This window comes from Xyrauchen texanus, chromosome 22 (assembly GCF_025860055.1).
Source record: "Xyrauchen texanus isolate HMW12.3.18 chromosome 22, RBS_HiC_50CHRs, whole genome shotgun sequence".
In the NCBI taxonomy this organism is placed as follows: Eukaryota; Metazoa; Chordata; class Actinopteri; order Cypriniformes; family Catostomidae; genus Xyrauchen; species Xyrauchen texanus.
The window spans coordinates 38,903,065-38,925,589 of NC_068297.1; positions in this window are offsets into that span (position 1 = coordinate 38,903,065).

Genomic DNA, 22,525 nt, shown 5'->3' on the forward strand with positions numbered 1-22,525 from the left:
AATGTGAAATATTGATTTGTTTCCTATAAAGTCACCTAATTTTGATGGAACTTTTATTTTGAAGTGTTTCTGAAACGTTTCAACCAAAGAGCTCTGACATTATGAAGGCAGATTCCCACTCTGGAAAAGCCGGTCGCTACTTGACTCAAAGGGATTATTAAACCGCAAAGAACTGGGAAATACCGGACCCGTCTATTATTTGAAAGCTATGACCCAGACCCGGCCGGGAGACACAGACCTGATCGATACCGATTTCACAGCTGATTGCTATTAACAAGTTATGTTAATAACCTACAAGTTGTGAAAACAAAGCTTTGTGTCTTACCTGTAACGTTAGTAGCTTTCTCCCCTGTGCTGGCCGTGACACATATAATCCATACTGCCAAGCAATTTGGTAAAATACATCCATATTTCTGTGGTTCCTCTCTTGCTAATTGAAACAGCATAGCTAATCCACCCATTATTTCAGCTTCAAAAGTTCACTTCCTGTCACAGTGATAGATGACAAATGCAAATTGTTTAGAATCAGATTTGCTGTTTTTTTTTTTTGTATCTCGCATAACTTAACATCTTGCCCTTTTGAACTATAATAAAGATTGCTTGTTCTTTGTTAGCATTAGCAGCCACTTTCTCATCCTAATTTTACAATGTTGCAAGTTACAACACACACAGTGTCGGGTCTCGGGTCCTCAGGTTAGGGTGGACCTGTGAAGACCTCTACTCTGTATGTGCCTCATGCTATAATGTGAATTTGCACTCTGTTTACTGTCATCTGCTACAAACAGAGTGTGCGATGCTCATGATGGTGTTTTCCCTGTATGAGACTTGGAGGAGTATTAATAGGAATGAGCAGCCGGCATCAACACATCACAGTCACCACACATTCACAAGCACTCAGATTTGAATTACATGCAAACTATATATTTATCTCATTAAATCACAGCTTTTGCAGTTAAATAATCTCACTAGGATATAATATGATTTTAAATTGTGTGCTGAATGTTTATGTAATGACATTTGTACAACAAATGGTATCGGTTTTTGGTATCGGAGCATTTTTACGAGTTCCAGTACATGAGCACGGTACCGGACCCGATACAGTATCGGTTTCAGGACATCCCTTTATATTATATTTTACAGCCTCAGCCCTTACAAAAAAATGAGAGTTCACTGCAAACTTGCAGCAAAATTCGCCACAGATCATTTTCACATGCAACATTTCATCATTTATCACACAAGCTTTGGGGCAAACTTGTGGCAAATTGTCCATTGTTGCCAAAGGTTTGCTGGAGGTTCACCACTACCAGTGAAGAGCTCCAAAGTTCTAGCAAACATTTGCTGCAAGTTTGCGGCTAGTTTTTCGGCAGAAAAATAACTTGCAAGCATACACAGATTTATAAATGACTTAATTGTGATAACATTCAAACCAACTTGCAAGCCAACGATTCAGAAATCCGCTTCCCACACCACAACCAAAGTGATTTCCATAGCTACTTGGCTCATCTTGCAAGAGCACATTTTCCTGCACGTGACGCATGTGAGAGAATGACGAAGCATGTACAGCCTGAGATCAAATTAAACTTTGTATAAATCTGCTCCTGTTACGTTCCCGTGTTGTCTGCCCCGTGTTTTTTGTTTCACATGTCACTTATCACGTTCCATGTCACGTTTTCCTTGTTGTCCGCCCTGTGTTTCACTGTCTGTGTATAAAATTACATTTCCCATAGTTCCCGGCCCTCATCAACACTGCCACAGCGTTATTGTCCGCACCTGAATGTCGTTTGTTATCTTCCTGTGTCATTGTTGTAGCGAATCAGCTCTATATTCTTCCACCATTAGGTAGCGAATCAGCTCTATTAAATATTAATAATCAATCATAACTTGTTATAATCAATTATGAATATTTGGATCAGTTAATCGGGTTAACTTGATGTAGCTACATTAACATTACAACCAAATACTCGGTTCATCCGTGAACACTCAATTTTGGTTATTAATTAATTAATTAATAGAAATGTACATTTCGGGGCAAGGAAATGTCTTTCTTACTAAGTATTAAGAGCAAGTAGTCAAAATCTATGATTAGTGACTTTAGATATGAGCTTGAGACACAGACAACTTTACATGTGACATGAACAAGACTTTATTAACTAGACTAAACATTTAAACTACTCTAACATACATATACATACATTCATACAGTTTACCAAGGGAAAGAGGGCTGAAGCAGAATACAGGAAGGCAAGAAGTTATAGCATTGTTTGAAGTTCAGCAGATCAACAGCCTGAGCAAACCATCATATTAGTTCTGACACGCCCTTTTTAGAAAGGGGTTAAGGATACTTAATGTATCAAATAATGAGACTAAGTTTGATACTTGCATGTCCCATTTGAATTAAACTGTCCTGATGCAATTTGTTGAGGCTCCAGTTGATCTTTGATGATGTTGTCTTGATGAGAGAGAACCAGTGAGAGTCAGAGGATCTTGGTGAATGGGCAGTCGAGGCCGTAGCCTGGCACATGCTTGGGAGTCCTTGGGGCCTTCTAGTTTGGCATCATTCAGCGAGAGAGTGAGAGAGCACAAGGCTCAGAGGACCAGAAAGGCAAGAGATAAGCGACAAGAGAGGAGATAAGAGAGAGAGAGAGAGAGAGAGAGAGGAAGTGGAGCAGCAATTTTATACCCTCAGGAAACAGGTCCCACCTCTCATTGGCTCGACCAATAAGAAGGGTTTGAGTTCTAGGCGAGAATTTGGTTTATTGCTCTTTGTTGTAAAATTGCCCATTGCATGTGCAAGAAAGAAAATAGGAAATATACTTGTAATACTAATATGTTGTTGTTATCGACATATCATGTACACAGTCATTTCAATCTTCAAAATACCAAGTTATAGAGACCAAATATGCCACACATATGATTTTGGTTAACCATAGTATGCAAAGTCTGAAACATTAACCCATTAGTTTGCAAGAAAACATAGATCAAGCACATTTAAGGAAAATGTGAGATGGCACATTAGATACATGTCAATATTTATCACATGGATATATAGAATATATATATAGGATTAACAGGGTTCATTTCTCTTTCTCAGTAAGAGAATGAAGGGAGAGTCAACACTTCTCTGAACATTCCTTTGGAGGTCAGTAAAAGTCTCCTTACTCTGGGCAGGAGAATGATTCCTTTGTTCATCAAGCTCATTTGCATGTTTCTGGCTGGGTTTATGACGGTAAGAGATTTTGGGCTGAATGACTCAAAAGATAGTAAAACATCACGTAATATCATTCTACAGAGATCTTATATTCGAATTTAGCTAGGCCAAATCGTAAGGTTTAATTTGATACCAAGAAAAGTATATTTAGTACACTTAGAAAGGGAATATACACTGAGGCTATTAAATATGAGGCCTCAGAGTTTAAAACACACAACGAAACAGTTCTAACGAGTTTGATATACCTCAGAAATACACAACATACAGGGATTACACGTATTTCATTAGCAATATGCAGTTCTGTGTTTAACTGAAAAACACACACACACACACATTTTTACGTTCAAAGTTTCCCCTTCCTGTCCACCACGATAAGCACGTGGTGAGCATCGCGGATGTCACATGCGGTTCTCTGTCAATAGTTCATTGTCTCTTTGTCAATACATTTATTGTGCTTGTGGAGACTGGTTGGCGCTATTTCAGTAATTAGGGGAGTTTTTAACAGTAAGTTCTTGTTTGTTAGTGAATCTGTTAAGGCCACTGATCCTCCGCCATACCTTACAGTCCCCTTTTTAGCCAGGTGGTGTCCCTGTTGGAGACATCATCGGACGACAATCATCACAATGGCGGATGGCAGGTGAATCATGAGGGTTTTGTAGCAGGTGGTTGTTCCACGGTTGGGTGATGTAGACAGTAGCCACATCCAGGTCTCTGCAGCAGGTGCAGAGGCAGCAGGTGCCTTGACAGTGTGTCACCTGTCATTATGAAGTCAGTTTGTTTGAGGCAGGTGCTTGTTTGTGGCTGCAGGGAGTGGTTATGGGCATTGTGTAGTGTGGAGAGAGTTTCAGACTGACCTAGTACTGGTAGCAAAAGGGCAGCAGGTGGCCGTTAAGCCCTTGGTTCGGCACCCAGTCACCAGGTGTCTGAAGTCTGCAGTGTTACTCTGCTCTGGCAGCAGTGCTGACTTGAGCTTGCCTGAGTGGTGTTGGGCAAGAGTCAGAGGTTTGTTCTTCCCAGTACTCCTCAGGGGAGTTCTGTTCCAGGAGCTCTTTTGCTAGTGCTAGCAGCTCTTGTAACTCAGTAACAGGCGTTTCTAGCTGTCTTTGTGCAGCCTCTGTTTGGCACCTGTTTGAAAGGTGTACAGGAGGATGTTGTTGTAGACTGCTGTGGGGCGTCCTGTGGTGTTTGCTGGGTGAGGCCTTGTGTTTGTTAAAGGCCTTCTGTGTCAGATCACGCAGTTGTTGGATAGGCATTGTGTGGGGGCAGGCCATAATGCCTAAATGGTGACTTACCATAGGATGGAGGTTTGGGAGGAAAAGGCACTTGAAGCTGGTGTCCTCCTCCATCCCAGGTTTGTTCGCGAGCTCGAGTAAGCTCGTCTGAGTCTGTGGTAGTAAACATAGGGAGTTTCATGCCGACCCTGTTTGGTGTCTAGGGCAGCGATCAGTCCGTTTTAGACTCTGAGAATTCCCTTATGATGGCTTGTTTCAGCTGCTGGTAGTTAGACTGGATGTTTTCTGGCTGTCGAGCCAGAAAGCGTCGCAACTCTGGGCTGGGCGTGATCCAGATCAGATGGAGTCTATCTTGATGGTTCACACTCATCAAAGACTGCAGGTGAAAGTCAATGTCTCGCAGGTAAGCGTGGGCGTCGTGGTCTCCTGCAAGCTCTGGTGTAAATGCAGGGATATGTCTGGCCATTAGGTTGAGGTCTTTGAGTGTACGCTACGCGTGTCGTTTCAAGATTAGTCTGAATCAATCCTTTTCCTTCATGGCTGCAGGAGCTTTAAGGAAACTGTCGATGGCGTGTTAAGCATAGGGGTTTGTCTCCCCCTTTGTAAATCTGTGCTTGGCTGGGGAGGTTTCTCTGCTGATTGCAAGTGGGGGAGTGAGATGTCTCTCCTGCTGTGGTTCCTTTTGCAGCAGGTAAGAGTGTCTCAGTTCTCGTTGGACCATGTCAAGTTCATCTTTGGTGTTGTCCAGCTGCTGAGTCAGCACTTTAACTTCAGCTCTGGACACATTCAGTTGACCTTCACAGGCCATGATTCTGGCATCTTTGTCCAAGAGTTCAGAATTTGCTGTTTTTAACAGTGAATCTTTGTGAAAAAGTACCTTTTCAGGTGCTCTCTGGCTGTCTTTTCCAACTGCTCTTGTTGTTTAGCAGCTGTCAGAGCCGTTTGAAGTCTGTGGATTACCTCCTGTGACTCCCTTCTGCCAGGGTCCTTGTGTCTGTCCTGAGCCTCCATCTCTAGCTGGTCTATGCGGCTTTTAGCATGTGTCAGCTCCGTTTGGGACTCAGTGATCTGGCGTTTGAGGTTGTTTACCTCCTGTTTCAAACCTGTGAGGTTGTGGGCCAGGGCGATAACCTCAGTCAGATATTTGTGCTCATACCTCTGGTTTGAGTCAGTCTGTCATTAGTTCTTTTCCCTCGTTTTCCAGTTGCTTTTTGTTCTGTTGCTGAAGGTCGTCAGCAGCCATGGATAAAGGGTGTTCCTCAAAACACCTAGCCAGTCCTTTTGGCCTGCCATCTGGGCAGTTAGGCTGAGCATCTGCAACATTTTGGCACACTTCTGGTGAGAGTAAGGGCAAGAGACTAATGCAAGATCAAACAGAATTTGGAGCTAAAGGCAAAGTGAGACAGCAAGGTGTATAATGTACAGCTAGGTTTTGCTAGGTGTGGTTAACAATTGAAATGTGTTCCTGATTATTACTATCTTAGCTGCAAATAGCAGGGTGCTCAGATTTGTGTGGATCTGAGTGGCTTTGCTAAAAAGCGTAAGCCTAGATTTAATAAATGACTTAAGATGTTTCTTTGGGTCAAATTATTTATCAGCACTTACTGATAGCATACAACAGGCTTGATCTTTGAACACATGAAGAAGAGAAAGAAAGAGGAAGAAAAGAGCTTTCCTATTAGATTGTGTCTATTAGTGGTGCTCAAAATTATGCCATAGAAATCGTCTAGATTACTAGTGTAGCTGGCTCATAAAATTTAAGCAACTTGTTGCAAATAAACACAAAATCGAGAAGAAAAGTATGTCTAGTTACTTTTGCAGTTTTATGGGGAAATAAAACCACACTAGACCAAGAGGGTTAAATGGGAAAATGAATAGCTGACTTCTATTATTAGTAAAAATAATAAAAAGACTTGAAGAAGTGATTAAAATAGCAGAATAACCTTGTATTGGGAATAATCAATAGCACTTATGATCAACAATTAGATTTGCTTTGGGCATCATTCTATAGTTGGTCACAGCTGTTGCGTGTTCAAGACCACACAATGTGTTTGTCCCTCTATAAAGTTTAGTCAACGTGCCATTGAAAGTTCCCAATAACTATAAAAATTATTCTCTATCTAAACAGTTTACATGTAATTAAGTTTTAGATTTAATTAACAAAGTAACTGCAAATTTAGCTGAACAGCGTTCAGTAAGGGATGCACCTGAAAGGTGCAGGTGAAGATAGATGAGAAGAATTAAAGTTAAGGAAGAGAAAGTGAAAATTCAGAAACCAGAAATGGGGTTAAAGGAAAATGGTTTAGATCACTTCACTCTGCATGCACACAAGCTGTAGATAAAGGCTTCATGTAAATTATGCTAGCAGCTAACTGTTGAAGCTATTAGTTAGCTTAGCCTAAGCTAAGGGGCTGCTAAGTTGGGTTAGCTTAGCCACCTAGGCTGGTTTGTTTACAAAATGGCGTCGGAAGGAAACACATGTGCTATCTGGAGTGAGCACTTCCTGTGACAAGTCGTTGTCATGGGAACCAATGCACTTCAGAGTTTCAGTGAGTGAAACACAGTTTTGATCACCAGGAAGCTAAGCCTTTTAGATGCACAGATAAAGTTTAGATGAAGGACATCAATCTAACTATAATTTGTAAGGCCTTTATACTGTGAAAAGGGAGCATCAGCCCAAATCTACATTTATATAACACTGTACTGAGATTTCTTCATCAGAAACAGGTTAAGCAATCAATTCTGGTACAGTTTACATGCAGCTGAGCTGAGATTCCTTCATCAAAACAGACTTACACTTTAATACTGAAATTAGGGTTTCTTCGCTAAAATCATATTACTCGTACACTGATACCTTTTGAAAATATGCTTAAATGTGTTAAGACTCTTTCAATTACAGTAGAGATGTCAATTCAAGCCATCACTTTATCCGCATCCAAACAAGCCAGCAACTAGTGAAGCAAATGCCGTTTAGCATGTCATGTCCTATTCTGACCGGAATTATTCAATGCACACTTTTAGGTTGACAGTGGTTCAAGCTCATAACCTTTGTTTAATCATGCCCGCATTCTCCACCATTATGTAGCGAATCAGCTCTATATTCTTCCACCATTAGGTAGCGAATCAGCTCTATGAAATATTAATAATCAATCATAACTTGTTATAATCAATTATGAATATTTGGATCAGTTAATCGGGTTAACTTGATGTAGCTACATTAACATTACAACCAAATACTCGGTTCATCCGTGAACACTCAATTTTGGTTATTAATTAATTAATTAATAGAAATGTACATTTCGGGGCAAGGAAATGTCTTTCTTACTAAGTATTAAGAGCAAGTAGTCAAAATCTATGATTAGTGACTTTAGATATGAGCTTGAGACACAGACAACTTTACATGTGACATGAACAAGACTTTATTAACTAGACTAAACATTTAAACTACTCTAACATACATATACATACATTCATACAGTTTACCAAGGGAAAGAGGGCTGAAGCAGAATACAGGAAGGCAAGAAGTTATAGCATTGTTTGAAGTTCAGCAGATCAACAGCCTGAGCAAACCATCATATTAGTTCTGACACGCCCTTTTTAGAAAGGGGTTAAGGATACTTAATGTATCAAATAATGAGACTAAGTTTGATACTTGCATGTCCCATTTGAATTAAACTGTCCTGATGCAATTTGTTGAGGCTCCAGTTGATCTTTGATGATGTTGTCTTGATGAGAGAGAACCAGTGAGAGTCAGAGGATCTTGGTGAATGGGCAGTCGAGGCCGTAGCCTGGCACACGCTTGGGAGTCCTTGGGGCCTTCTAGTTTGGCATCATTCAGCGAGAGAGTGAGAGAGCACAAGGCTCAGAGGACCAGAAAACAAGAGATAAGCGACAAGAGAGGAGAGAGAGAGAGAGAGAGAGAGAGAGAGGGCGAGGAAGTGGGCGCAGCAATTTTATACCCTCAGGAAACAGGTCCCACCTCTCATTGGCTCGACCAATAAGAAGGGTTTGAGTTCTAGGCGGGAATTTGGTTTATTGCTCTTTGTTGTAAAATTGCCCATTGCATGTGCAAGAAAGAAAATAGGAAACATACTTGTAATACTAATATGTTGTTGTTATCGACATATCATGTACACAGTCATTTCAATCTTCAGAATACCAAGTTATAGAGACCAAATATGCCACACATATGATTTTGGTTAACCATAGTATGCAAAGTCTGAAACATTAACCCATTAGTTTGCAAGAAAACATAGATCAAGCACATTTAAGGGAAAATGTGAGATGGCACATTAGATACATGTCAATATTTATCACATGGATATATAGAATATATATATAGGATTAACAGGGTTCATTTCTCTTTCTCAGTAAGAGAATGAAGTGAGAGTCAACACTTCTCTGAACATTCCTTTGGAGGTCGTAAAGTTCTCCTTACTCTGGGCAGGAGAATGATTCCTTTGTTCAGTCAGGCTCATTTGCATGTTTCTGGCTGGGTTTATGACGGTAAGAGATTTTGGGCTGAATGACTCAAAAGATGGCAAAACATAGCGTAATATCATTCTACAGAGATCTTATATTCGAATTTAGCTAGGCCAAATTGTAAGGTTTAATTTGATACCAAGAAAAGTATATTTAGTACATAAAAGGGAATATACACTGAGGCTATTAAATATGAGGCCTCAGAGTTTAAAACACACAACGAAACAGTTCTAACGAGTTTGATATACCTCAGAAATACACAACATACAGGGATTACACGTATTTCATTAGCAATATGCAGTTCTGTGTTTAACTGAAAAACACACACACACACATTTTTACGTTCAAAGTTTCCCCTTCCTGTCCACCACGATAAGCACGTGGTGAGCATCGCGGATGTCACATGCGGTTCTCTGTCAATAGTTCATTGTCTCTTTGTCAATACATTTATTGTGCTTGTGGAGACTGGTTGGCGCTATTTCAGTAATTAGGGGAGTTTTTAACAGTAAGTTCTTGTTTGTTCGTGAATCTGTTAAGGCCACTGATCCTCCGCCATACCTTACATTGTATTTAACCCCGTTTGTTTCTCCATTCACCTGTCGGTCTTTGATGTATGTAGATGCCTGGTTCCCGTGTTTTCCGTCTTTGTTTTCCCCGCCTGTTAAACTCCTTGTATGCCTTCCATGTTTTTGTTTTACTCCGCTTGTTAACGTTTGGTTACGTATGTAACCTCCGTTCTCCGAGGGAGGGAACGGCACGTTGTATCGGAGAAGCGACACTAGGGGTCTCTCTTGAGCGCCGATATCCACCTCTGATCTATGAAAAAAGGCCAATGAGAGTTGGCAGCCAGTATTTGCATGTCCCGCCCCCGGACATACAGATATTTAAGCGGCGCAAATACGGGAGTTCATTCAGGATTGTTCTGAGGAGCCGGAAATGGTCCAGCCACAACAGTGGCTCGGTTCAGCAACATGGCGGAGGAAAGACACAACGTGTCGTTCCCTCCCTCGGGGAACGGAGGTTACATACGTAACCAAACGTTCCCCTTCTGTCGCTCTCTCCACGTTGTGTCGGAGAAGCGACACTAGGGAACCATTCCAATCTTGCCATGTGCTGAACCGTGTACGTGGACTGCCGATACAGAGGCGGGCAGGGATTCATCCAGTGCCGCGCATCATCTGTACCTGGCTGCACGTACCCTTCCCCAATGCCCCATACAAACATCGGGACCCTTCTAGTTACCCTGAGAGGGGAACAAGGCGATGTTTGCCAACATGGGAATGGGCCAGCCTGGCTGGGCCTCTTTTCTCTCTATGTTTCTCGCATCCAGCCTCGAAAGGGGGGAGTTGCTACAGCACGGCGACCGGGGCAGCTGTAACTGCCTAAGGGAGACACGCGGGAGATCCGCTTCGTAAGGGGACAGAACCGTGGAATTACACACAGGGGAGTCCGAGCAGGAGGCCTTACCTGTGGAGCACCTATACCAGTACAGGGTAGCCATCAGGGTACCCGCAGTGGCTTGGGTCGGCGAGTTCCTCCGCTGAACCCGCGGACCCGGAGGGCTGGGGAGGAATCGACCAGGGTCCCGACTTCGGAGTGGAGGCCCTGGGAAAAAGAGCACTACTTAACCTTGGCGTCAGGAAAAGGGCATGGAGCATAAGCGATCCACCCGGCCGGTCAGTCTACGTGTTACTGAGTTCTACGGGCTCGGACCTGAAAAACACGAGGCGCAACCGACTCAACGCGGAGGTTGTAAAACCTCGCGAAGGTGTTGGGTGTTGCCCAACCAGCGGCTCTACAGATGTCTGCTAGGGAGGTGCCCTTGGCCAGTGCCCACGAGGGCGCTAACACCCCTTGTTGAGTGAGCTCGGACCCGCAAGGGTAGGGGCACGGCCTGGGTGTGATAAGCCAGTGTGATGGCGTCAACAACCCAGTGGGCGAGCCTCTGTTTGGAGATGGAATTCCCTTTCTGCCATCCCCCAAAGCAGACAAAGAGCTGCTCAGAGCGTCTGGTGCTCTGTGTGCGGTCCAGGTAAATGTGCAGGGCGCGCACTGGACATAGCAACGAAAGGGCTGGGTCTGCCTCCTCCGGGGCAGCGCTTGCAGGTTCACTACCTGATCTCGGAATGGTGTGGTAGGAACCTTGGGCACATAGCCCGGTCGCGACCTTAGGATCACAGGCGTATCCGCCGGACCGAACTCCAGGCAAGTGTCGCATGACAGAGAGCGCTTGCAGGTCCCCGACCCTCTTGATAGAGGCGGCGTGATCAGCAGGGCCGTCTTAGAGAGAGGGCCCTGAGTCCAATTGATTCAAGCGGCTCGAAGGGGGGTCTCTGGAGTCCTGCCAAGACTACCGAGAGATCCCAGGAGGGAACTAGGCCTGGCCGGGAGGGATTCAACCTCCGGGCACCTCTCAGGAACCTGAGGATCAGGTCGTGCTTACCCAAAGACTTGCCATCTACAGGATCGTGGTGGGCGGCAATGGCGGCAACATACACCTTGAGGGTGGACGGGGACAGCCTCCTGTCCAGCCTCTCCTGTCCAGCGCGCGGAGCACTTACCTTGCTCCGCGCGCCAGGCAGGGGGTGGGTTCGTGACTGAGGAGGAGGCCTGATGTTGGCGTCCTCTGGACTCGTCTGAACCGGCCGGCCGGGGGACAGTCGTGGGCAGGCGGAAGGCGGGATCGCCGCGTCCGGTGTACCGGGACTGTCGTAATCTGAAAGCAGATTGCCGTGAGAACGGCATTTGCGGGCCAGCTGACCCAGAGGCAAAGGAAATAGCTCTTTTATTGAGAATGTGGGTACCACAGCCCCCGTCAGGGGGTGTGGCAAATGAAAAAACAAAGGATTCTCCTCCCGGCCCTCCACCGGGGGACGGAGCAGTCTTACCACCTCCGGAGCTAACGTCTTCGGCTCTGGGTCGACTGTCTCAGGAGCGGCTTGGGAGCCTTCCGGGTCCTAGAGGGGTTCGTGAGACAGGGGTGTACAGCGGTGCGTCTAGGAAGCGGTTCTTGTCGGCCTCACGCATCTCGACCAGATTGAGCCAGAGATGGCGTTCCTGGACCACTAGGGTGGCCATCGCCTGTCCGAGTGCCTGCACTGTGGCCTTCGTCGCTCTCAGGGCGAGGTCTGTCGCTGAGTGCAGTTCCTGCAGCACATCAGGATCAGGTCCACCCCCATGCATGTTTCTGAGTGCTTTGGCCTGGTGGACTTGCAGGAGGGCCATCGCATGCAGGGCGGAGGCAGCGCATCCAGCCGCACTGTAGGCCTTCGTGTTGAGCGAGGATGTTGTCCTACAGGGCTTGGATGGGAGTACGGGGCGGCCACACCAGGAGGTAGGGCTACCGGGGCATAGATGGTATGCAACTGCCCTATCGACCTGGGGAATCGCCCCGTATCCGTGGCGCTCTCCGCCGTCGAGGGTGGTGAGAGTGGAGCGGGTGGCACCTAGGCGAGCGGAGGCGGGGCTCTCCACGTAGGCGTCAGCTCGTCATGCACCTCCGGGAAAAGCGGGACCGGGGGATGCGTGGCCATGAGCGGCGCTGCCCCCAGGACCAGTCATCCAACCGTGAAGGCTGTGGGGAGGATGGAGGGTTCCAATCCAACCCCAAGCTCACGGCAGCCCGGAAAGCATGTCAGACATCTGAGCGTCGGCCTCAGCCTGGGCCTGCTGGCCCAAAGGCGGCAGTCCATGGGAGTCCTCGACATCAGACATCACACTCTCCGATGCAGCGGTGAGCTCATCTGCTTCGGGCTCGGGAGGATAGACAGCCGGGCCGTGAGGCGAGCCGCTATCGCCGCTGGCGTGAGGCGGGGACCAGCGGCGTGTCGAGGAGCGGGAGGTTCGCGGGGGCTACCGGCGAAACTGCACCGCTGCCGCCCCAAATCGCCCCCAGCGCCAACCGCATCATCCTCAATCCCGTGGGAAGAAGGAGCAATGCGGGGTGCAGCTGGGGTGGCTTGCTCTCTGTTGAAAGCAAGCCGCGACCATAACGTGGTCATGGTCATGTTCTCGCAGTGAGAACATGAGCCATCCATAAGCGCCGCCTCAGTGTGATCGCGGCCCAAACACACGAGACAGCGCCTGTGGCCGTCTGAAGCGGAGAGCACTCTACGCATCCAGGAACAACACAGAGCGGAAGGGCATCTTGAAAAAGCGGCGTCCTGAAAAGGACGTTCAACGCCGCTGTGTTTTGCTCTTTTAGAGAAATTCACTCTTTTAAGGGAAATAAATCTTTTAATACACAGTATGTGTGTGTGTGTCTGCGCTGTCGAAGCGCTCAGGGGCAACAATGCACGCCGTGCAAAGTAGGAGAAAGCCGCTGTTGTGTGCCGTCAAATCCAACAGCATGCAGATCGTCAGAGGAAACAGGAACGTAATAGTGGTGTGTGACTCGCAGCAAACTGCAGACAGACCATCGGCTCCGAAGAAATTTTCTGAATGAACTCCCGTATTTGCGCTGCTTAAATACCCGTATGTCCGGGGGCGGGACATGCAAATACTGGCTGCCAACTCTCATTGGCCTTTTTTCATAGATCAGAGGTGGATATCGGCGCTCAAGAGAGACCCCTAGTGTCGCTTCTCCGACACAACGTGGAGAGAGCGACAGAAGGGGAACTCCTTATATGCCCTCCGTGTTTTTGTTTGACTTTTTCCCACTGTGGATGTTTCCTTTGTTTGTGTTTTTTCGTGTTCCCCTTTTATTTCAATAAAGTCCCGCTGCACTTAGATCCTCGCCCCTCGTCTGCTTTCCTGCTCACCTACAATCATAACAGCTCCAGATATCCTCTTTTTTAATAATTGTATTATTAACTATATTTGAAATGTAAATTTAACATGGATGTAATTTAAGTGCAGCCTTTGTAGAAAATATAATGTTGAATAATAATGAAATAATAATATTGCCGACTAGTAATTCCAGTGCATCAATACAGTTTAATGTAATAGGCATTAAAACACATCACTAATTCATACGAGCATGACAAGCAATATTAGGCCCATTCCAGAATTGCAGATGCATTTCAGGTAAAGAAAGAAAACAAAAAATAGGAATGATGATTTCCATTAAACTTTTTTATTCTCATAGAAAACACTTTAAATGTAACATTTTCAGTATTTGCTGATCTTAAACCTAATTAAATTTAAAATATTTATTCTGAAAATCAATGTACTAAAAAAAAAAATCAGTCATCTCTGTTATAGACAAATTGGGTCAAATATATAGTCAACAAATGTAAAACAATTTTAAACCCTGTCTTCCCTAAAATAATTTTGTCTCTACATCCATTAATTCAACTTTAAGTCTAATAAGATAGAGACTTTTTGTTTTGGATTAAAAATATCAACACATTTAATTGAAAAGTTGCCAAGATGGCGTGCATTTTCTCTAAACATAGCTTTAAAAATGAATTAAATATTTTGAAATTTCATGTAGTAAGAAAGTTAGTTATGACACAGCTTCTGTTAATCAATCAATCAATCAATATGTTAAACAAACAGAGTTGACATTGATGGTAACAGAGTTGAAATGAATAAAAGAGTTGATCAACTGTAGTTCCCCTTCTGTCGCTCTCTCCACGTTGTGTCAGAGAAGCGACACTGGGGGTCTCTCTTGAGCGCCGATATCCACATCTGATCTATGAAAAAAGGCCAATGAGAGTTGAAAGTCGGTATTTGCATGTCCCGCCCCCGGACATACGGGTATTTAAGCGGCGCAAATACGGGAGTTCATTCAGAAAATTTCTTCGGAGCCGATGGTCGTGTCTGCAGTTGCTGCATACTACACACTGAGTTCCTGACATTCCTCTGCTGCATGCTGTTGGATTCTACGGCGCACAAAAGCAGCTTTCTCCTGTTTGCACGGCTGTGCATTCCTGCCCCTGGGCACATCGACAGTGCAGATAAAAAAAGCTCTCACGAGTTTTTTTCACAAAAGAGTGATTTTTATTAAAAGAGTAAATTTCACTAAAAGAGCAAAACACAGCGGCGTTGAACGTCCTTTTAAGGACGCGTCTTAATAAAGATGCCTTTCCGCCCCTGTGTTGTTCCTGGATGCGTAGAGTGCTCTCCGCTTCAGACGGCCACAGGCATTGTCTCGTGTGTCTGGGTAGCGATCACACCGAGGCTGCATTTGTGGATGGTTCATGTTCTGAATGCGAGAACATGACCATGACAATGTTGCGGTCGCGGCTTGCTTACAACTGTAAGCAAGCCACTCCAGCCGCCCCCCAAGTCGCTCCTTTTCCCACGGGATTGAGGACGATGCGGTTGGCGATGGAGGCGATTTGGGGATGGCAGCGGGTGCAGCTCCGCCGGGTACGCCCCCTCGGACCACCCGCTCCCCGGCATGCTCGTTGACTCTCGTCCATCCTCGAGGCAATGGCGACTCGCCTTACAGCCAGTCCGCCTGCCCACCTGACACCGAAGCAGATGAGCTCGGCCGCGGCATCGGAGGGCGCGGTATCTGACGCTGAGGACTCCCCTGGGCTGCCGCTTTCGGGCCTGCACGCCCAGGCTGAGGCCGACGCGCAGATGACCGACATGCTTTCCCGGGCAGCCACTAGCGTGGGCTTGGATTGGAACCCTCCATCCTCCCCACAGCCATCACGGCTGGACGACTGGTTCCTGGGATCTGGACGCCACTCACAGCCTCGTCCCACCCCAGTCCCGTTCTTCCCGGAAGTGCATGATGAGCTGACGTCTTCGTGGAGAGCACCCCTCTCCACTCGTCACACCGCCGCCTGCTCATCCGCCCTCACTACCCTTGACGGCGGAGCGCGCCACGGGTACACGGAGATTCCCCAGGTGGAGAGGGCAGTTGAGCTCCACTTGTGCCCCGGAAATGCCTACCACCTGGTGGGACCGCCCTGTACTCCCTTCCCGGACCTGTAGAGCAACATCCTTGCTGACCGCAAAGGCCTACAGCGCCACCGGATGCGCTGCTTCCGCCCTGCATGCCATGGCTCTCCTGCAGGTCCACCAAGCCAAGGCACTAAGAGACATGCACGGGGTGGCCCTGATCCCGACACGCTGCAGGAACTGTACACATTTCCCCCAGTGAGCCTTCTTGCACAGGTGCTATGCAAGGTCAGGGAGGACGAAGAGCAAGTCATTCTGGTGGCTCCCTACTGGCCCACCCGGACTTGGTTCTCGGACCTCACGCTCCTCGTGACAGCCCCTCCCTGGCGAATTCTCCTGAGGAAGGACCTTCTTTCTCAGGGACTGGGCACGCTCTGGCACCCGCACCCAGACCTCTGGAACCTCCACGTCTGGCCCCTGGACGGGATGCGGAAGATCTAGCCGGCCTACCACTGACCGTCATAGATATTATCAACCAAGCCAGAGCCCCCTCGACCAGGCATCTTTACGCCCTAAAATGGCACCTGTTCACGAACTGGTGTTCTTCCCGGGCTGAAGACCCACAGAGGTGCGCGGTTAGGTCAGTGCTCGTGTTTCTTCAGGAGAGGCTGGAGAGGAGGCTGTCCCCTTCCACCCTCAAGGTGTATGTCGCCGCCATCGCGGCTCACCACGACACGATAGACGGCAAGTCTCTTGGTAAGCACGACTTAATTGTCAGGTTCCTCAAAGGTGCCCGGAGGCTAACACTCTCCCGGCCTAACCTGTTCCCCTCCTGGGATCTCTCGGTCGTCCTCATGGGCCTCCGGAGACCCCCCTTCGAGCTGCTAGATTCAGCTGGACTCAGGGCCCTCTCTCTCAAGACTGCCCTGCTGATCGCGCTCGCCTCCATCAAGAGGGTCGGGGACCTGCAAGCGTTCTCTGTTAGCGACACTTGCCTGGAGTTCGGTCCGGTAGACACATACGTGATCCTAAGAACGCGACCGGGCTATGTGCCCAAGGGTCCTACCACACCGTTCAAAGATCAGGTAGTGAACCTGCACGCGCTGCCACGGGAGGAGGCAGACCCAACCCTTGCGTTGCTGTGTCCAGTACGTGCTTTGCGTATCTATCTGGACCGCACGCAGAGCACTAGATGCTCTGAGCAGCTCTTTGTCTGCTTCGGGGGACAGCGGAAAGGGAACGCTGTCTCCAAACAGAGGCTTGCCCACTGGGTTGTCGACGCCATTTCATTGGCTTATCACACCCAGGCCGTGCCCCCCCCTTGCGGGTCCGAGCTCACTCCACCAGGGGTGTTGCGTCCTCATGGGCACTGGCCAGGGGCACCTCCCTAGCAGACATCTGCAGAGCAGCAGGGTGGGCAACACCTAACACTTTCTCGAGGTTTTACAACCTCCGTGTTGAGTCAGTATCGTCCCGTGTTTTCTCAGGTCCGAGCCCGTAGAACTCGGTAACACGCTGACGTTCTGACCGGGTGAATCGTTTGCGCCTAGCGCCCTTTCCCTCAGCCGAGGTAAAATAGTGCGCCTCCGTTCCCAGGAGACCCCATCTTCGGTTTGCTGGTTGACTCCTCCCTAGCCCTGTTGGGTCCGCAGTTCAGCGGAGGAACTCGCCGACCCAAGCCACTACGGGTCCCCGAAGGCTACCCTGTACTGGAATAGGTGCTCCACAGGTAAGGCCTCCTGCTCGGACTCCCCCTGTGTGTAATTCCACGGTACTGTCCCCTCACGAGCGGACCCCCGTGTCTCCATTAGGCAGTTACAGCTGCCTCGGTCGCCGTGCTGTATGCTTCCCCCCTCTACGAGGCTGGATCTACCACCGCACCAACTTTTCCACATGGGTCCTAACAGGCCATGTGATGCATTTGCCACTCTTTGCCTCCCCTGCCGGGTAGGTGTGGCCTCCGCATGGTCTTCTCCCCCTGAAAGAAGGGCTAAGACCCCCTTCCCTCAATGAGTGTAAGGGCCCCGGCCGTAGTTACTCTATGCGAGAAACATAGAGAGAAAAAAGGCCCAGCCAGGCTGGCCCGTTCCCAAGTTGGCGACCATCACCTTGTTCCCCCTTTCAGGGTAACGAAAAGGATTCCGATGGCTTGAATGGGGCATTGGGGAAGGGTACGTGCAGCCTGATACAGTTGGTCGTCCTGCACGTAAGAATACCTGCTCCCTCCTGTATCAGCAGTTCACGTACACGGCTCAGCGCATGGCACTTTTATAAGTGGACCCCTAGTGTCGCTTCTCTGACACAACGTGGAGAGAGCGACAGAAGGGGAACGTCTAGGTGTGGCAGCGGGGGCGTGGTCAAGCGCCCGTCCGGGAGAGGAAAGCGGTAAGGGCGCTTACACCTGAGCTAAATTATGCCTAACACCTGTCTCTAATTCCAGTGAGCACGAGGAGAGCGGCATAAAAGCAGACACCGAGCCTCCAGTCAGGGGGAGACGACAAGCCAACTCAGTGTGCTTGATCAATATTGTGAATTGTAAAAAGAGAATTAAAAGCTTACCTGGTGCTGAACACCTGTTCCCTGTCCTCCTTCTTGTGGGAAGCGTTACACTAGGTTATGTATGTTTCCTCCGTTCCCCAATGGAGGGAACGAGACGTTGTGCCTTCCCCGCCACGTCGCTGAGCCGAGCCACTGTTGTGGCCGGACCATTTCCGGCTCCTCAGAAAAATCCTGAATGAACTCCCGTATTTGCGCCGCTTAAATACCCATATGTCCGGGGGCGGGACATGCATATACCGGCTGCCAACTCTCATTGGCCTTTTTTCATAGATCAGAGGTGGATATAGGTGCTCAAGAGAGACCCCTAGTGTCGCTTCTCTGACACAACGTCTCGTTCCCTCCATAGGGGAACGGAGGTTACATACGTAACCTAGACGTTAAAAGACCCGTAGGTTTTCTGCCTGACTCTGAAACTTTTAAAACCATTTTTAAATGTAAAAACAAATACATCTGAATTACACATCTTTCATGAACTTGAATAATATCTGCATGGGTCTCATGCATTACTGATCTGGAAAATAAAATTGCATTTGAAAAAAAAAAAATCTGATGGGCATCATATTGTAGCAAATTCAGGGGCAACCAGGAATTGAACCAACTTGCCCAGACCATAGGCAAGCACACTAGCCAGTCACCTAAAGGGTCCAATCTATTAGTCAAGGACTAGAGAGCCTACACCTCCATGGTCATTATGCTGCCCCTCCAGGAATTGTGGCCCTCGTGCTACACCATACCTGCTCCCTCACACCCTGGGCATGCGAATCAGTCATTGGCGATTTCTGCCCATATGCCCATTTGTTTAATTCTACATGACGTCCCATCACTGGGGTTGGTTGTGGGATGATTCTGAGGACATAATCGAAGAGATACCAATAAGTATCCTCGCGGTTTGGCCAGAAGAAGCGATTTCTCCCCACTTTGTGCATGCGTGTGACTTTTGCATGTGTCTCATTGACCTCGTCAATGTACCCAAGATACATTTAACAGAAACAATAGCAATTTGCAGATTGCAAGAGTTAACATGAGTTTTAGATGTACTTAAAGCCTTATGTTTACAATTGCGTTTGTAAACATTAGAGCAAAACAGGCTTGTATTTTGATTTATGGTGGGGTGAGAACAAAAAGAGCACATTGCCCATCTAGAAGTCCTACAGTTCTAAACAAACAAACAAAAAAAAGTTACATAGTGCACCTTTAATTGAAATGTGTAAACAAAACATGCATAAATTATAGAGTGTACCTTTTAAGACACAACATCTTGAAAGAAACAGTTCAGTTATATACTACCATGTAGTATTTAACTGAATTTAACTTTATGTTTTTTCCCACCTTGATTATTGTCAATAAGTTTTAGTGGAACGTTTGTGGGCACTCTTTTTTTTACTGAATAATATTGTATAATGAAATATCGTTACATAACTAGGTAACAGGTGTATGGATTTATGGGCCCATGTATTTAAATACGGACAAGCCCTTCAAAATGTCCCACCCAACTTTGTTTCAGTAGATAATAAGTCAGCAAAATTAAGAAAACTCATCAAGGACATTCATGGGGACTTTTAAAGGTGATGTAAGTTTTTATTATTATTAAATTAGGTGCAGAAAATATCCTTATTACCTGTCAGATTTAATTAAAATAGGCTACATTGGCATGCCTTAACTCGTCAAAAGGCTACAGAGGTCTGTGCAACAAACCCTTAGTTTCGAAATAACACCATGTACATTTTTTTTGCCAAAGCTGCCAAAGAGATAGCAGAGAGGTGAGGCAATGTCAACACATTCTCTGAGGACAAAGACAACACAGCTGTCAGCATCCCTAGACCCAAGGTTTAGAAAGCTGAAGTTTATGACTGCTGAACATGGGGTAAGGGTACACAAAGCACTATCAACGTCATTGCAATTAAAGCAGAAAATGAGACCTGGAAAAGGGCACATGAGGTGCAGTGTCGTTGTTCCAAGGAGAGAGGCTTTCTGAGTTAGACTGGAGGAGGTTATCTAGCACTGACTTTTCCTTAGTGAAGAAGAGGAATCCTTGGATGACCAAAAGGTTCGGTTGGTGAGAAATGAAGTACAGATGTACTTATCAGAACCAGTTGGTTGAAGGAAAATGAGGGACGTTACCCCACACTATCAAAGCTCGTAAAACCCTTTCTTTGAATTCCTGCTACATCCACTCCATTGAGCCGGATCTTCCTGCAGCAGAGCAAGTCTGTCATGTGAACATGTTGATATGCTAACATTTCTTCATTTTAATTTGGGGCTCATTTGACAATCCAAAAATAACTAAAAATGCCAGTCCAAAATTGGCATTGCTACTTACTGTTTTTCATTAACAGAACCTTCTTTTCTTTTCAAATATATCCTTTGATGCTGCTGCTTTTATTACTTTTATTTAAAAAGAAAATATCAAACAAGTGTGAGTGATTGCATTTGTGATTTTGAGTTGGACAAAATCAGTTGAACAAAAACATGAAGGAGACTAGCCTATTCAGTTGGCCAAACATTCGTTAAAATATATTTTCAAAAGATGGATTAAATACCATGTCTTTTCTTAATTAGAATATACCTTACACAACCTTTTAACCTTATGAATAATTGATTTAGACGTACTGTTTAATCATTGCATTAATCACGATTAGACGATTGATCGTATCATTATCAAAATAATAGTAAGTGGTAGCCCTACTATTAAATATTCACCAAACTCATTCAGGTGGTTTAATCTCACCAGTAATATCCTTTAAAAGGTTTCATTCTTGTTGTATATTACAAACAAAGTATTGAGAACCAGCAGGGTCACCAAATCTGACAGTACATTTGTCACGTTCCTGTGTTGTCTGCCCCGTGTTTTCTGTTTCACTCAGCACGTCACATTCCATGTCACGTTCCTTGTGGACCGGTCCATGTTTTCACCAGTCATTGTCTAGAAAACTACACTTCCCAACTCTCCTTGCCCTCACCACCTGCCAGCACTCACTCATTGTTTTCACCTGCGTATCGTTTAGTTCCATCACCTCTGTGTATATAACCCTGTTTATTTCTCCATTCCCCTGTCGGTCTTTAATGTTTGTGGATGCTTGTTTCCGTGCTCTCGTCATTGTTTCTCCTACCCGTTAAACCCTTCTAATGTCTTTTGTGTTGTTTTTGTAGTTTTGCTTTATTTTTCCCCATCGCAGGTATTTCCTTTGTTCTTGTAGTGTTTGTTTCCTTTTGTTTTATTTCAAATAAAGAACCGCTGCACCTAGATCCTCGCTCCTTGTCTGCCTTCACCTACATTCGTGACAGAAAGACCGACCAAAAATGGATCTAGCAGCGGTTTTTACCGAACTGGCCAAGGCAGAATTGACCGTTCGCGAGTACTCACATCTCTTCTGCACGGTCACCATCTACACCGGGTTCGATGACGCTTCCCTGAAATCCATCTACTGGGTCGGGTTACCATCATGCCGGCGGAGGGAAGCGCCGGAACACGGAGAGCACACGTGGAGGGAGTATGTGAGTCTCGTTGTGAAGAAACTCGCTGCCGAGGAACCACCCCTCTTGATTCCCGCTTTCGAGCCAGAGCCCACGCCTGCCACAGTCAGCGGGCCAGTGCCCACGCCTGCCACGGTCAGCGAGCCAGCGCCCACGCCTGCCACGGTCAGCGAGCCTGAGCCCACGCCTGCCACGGTCAGCGAGCCTGAGCCCACGCCTGCCACGGTCAGCGAGCCTGAGCCCACGCCTGCCACGGTCAACGAGCCTGATCCCACGCCAGCCACGGTCAGCGAGCCAGCATTGCCAGCCTCGTCCGCCCGGAGGAGGAGGAGGAGAAAAGGAAAGGCCTCTGCCCTCCAGCTTCTGCCTACCTCTGCCAAGCAGCCAGCGCCAGTAGCCTCGACCGTCCCAGAGCCAGCGCCAGTAGCCTCGACCGTCCCAGAGCCAGCGCCTGTAGCCTCGACCGTCCCAGAGCCAGCGCCTGTAGCCTCGACCGTCCCAGAGCCAGCGCCTGTAGCCTCGACCGTCCCAGAGCCAGCACCAGCAGCCATGACCGTCCAAGAGCCAGCGCCTCCCGAGCCTTCTAGGGCTCCACCTCAAGTCTCTCGAGCCTTCCAGGGCTCCGCCCTCAAGTCTCTCGAGTCTTCCAGGGCTCTTCCTCCCGAGCCTTCCAGGGCTCCGCCTCCCAAGTCTCTCGAGTCTTCCAGGGCTCCTCCTCCCAAGCCTTCCAGGGCTCTGCCTCTCAAGTCTCTCAAGTCTTCCAGGGCTCCTC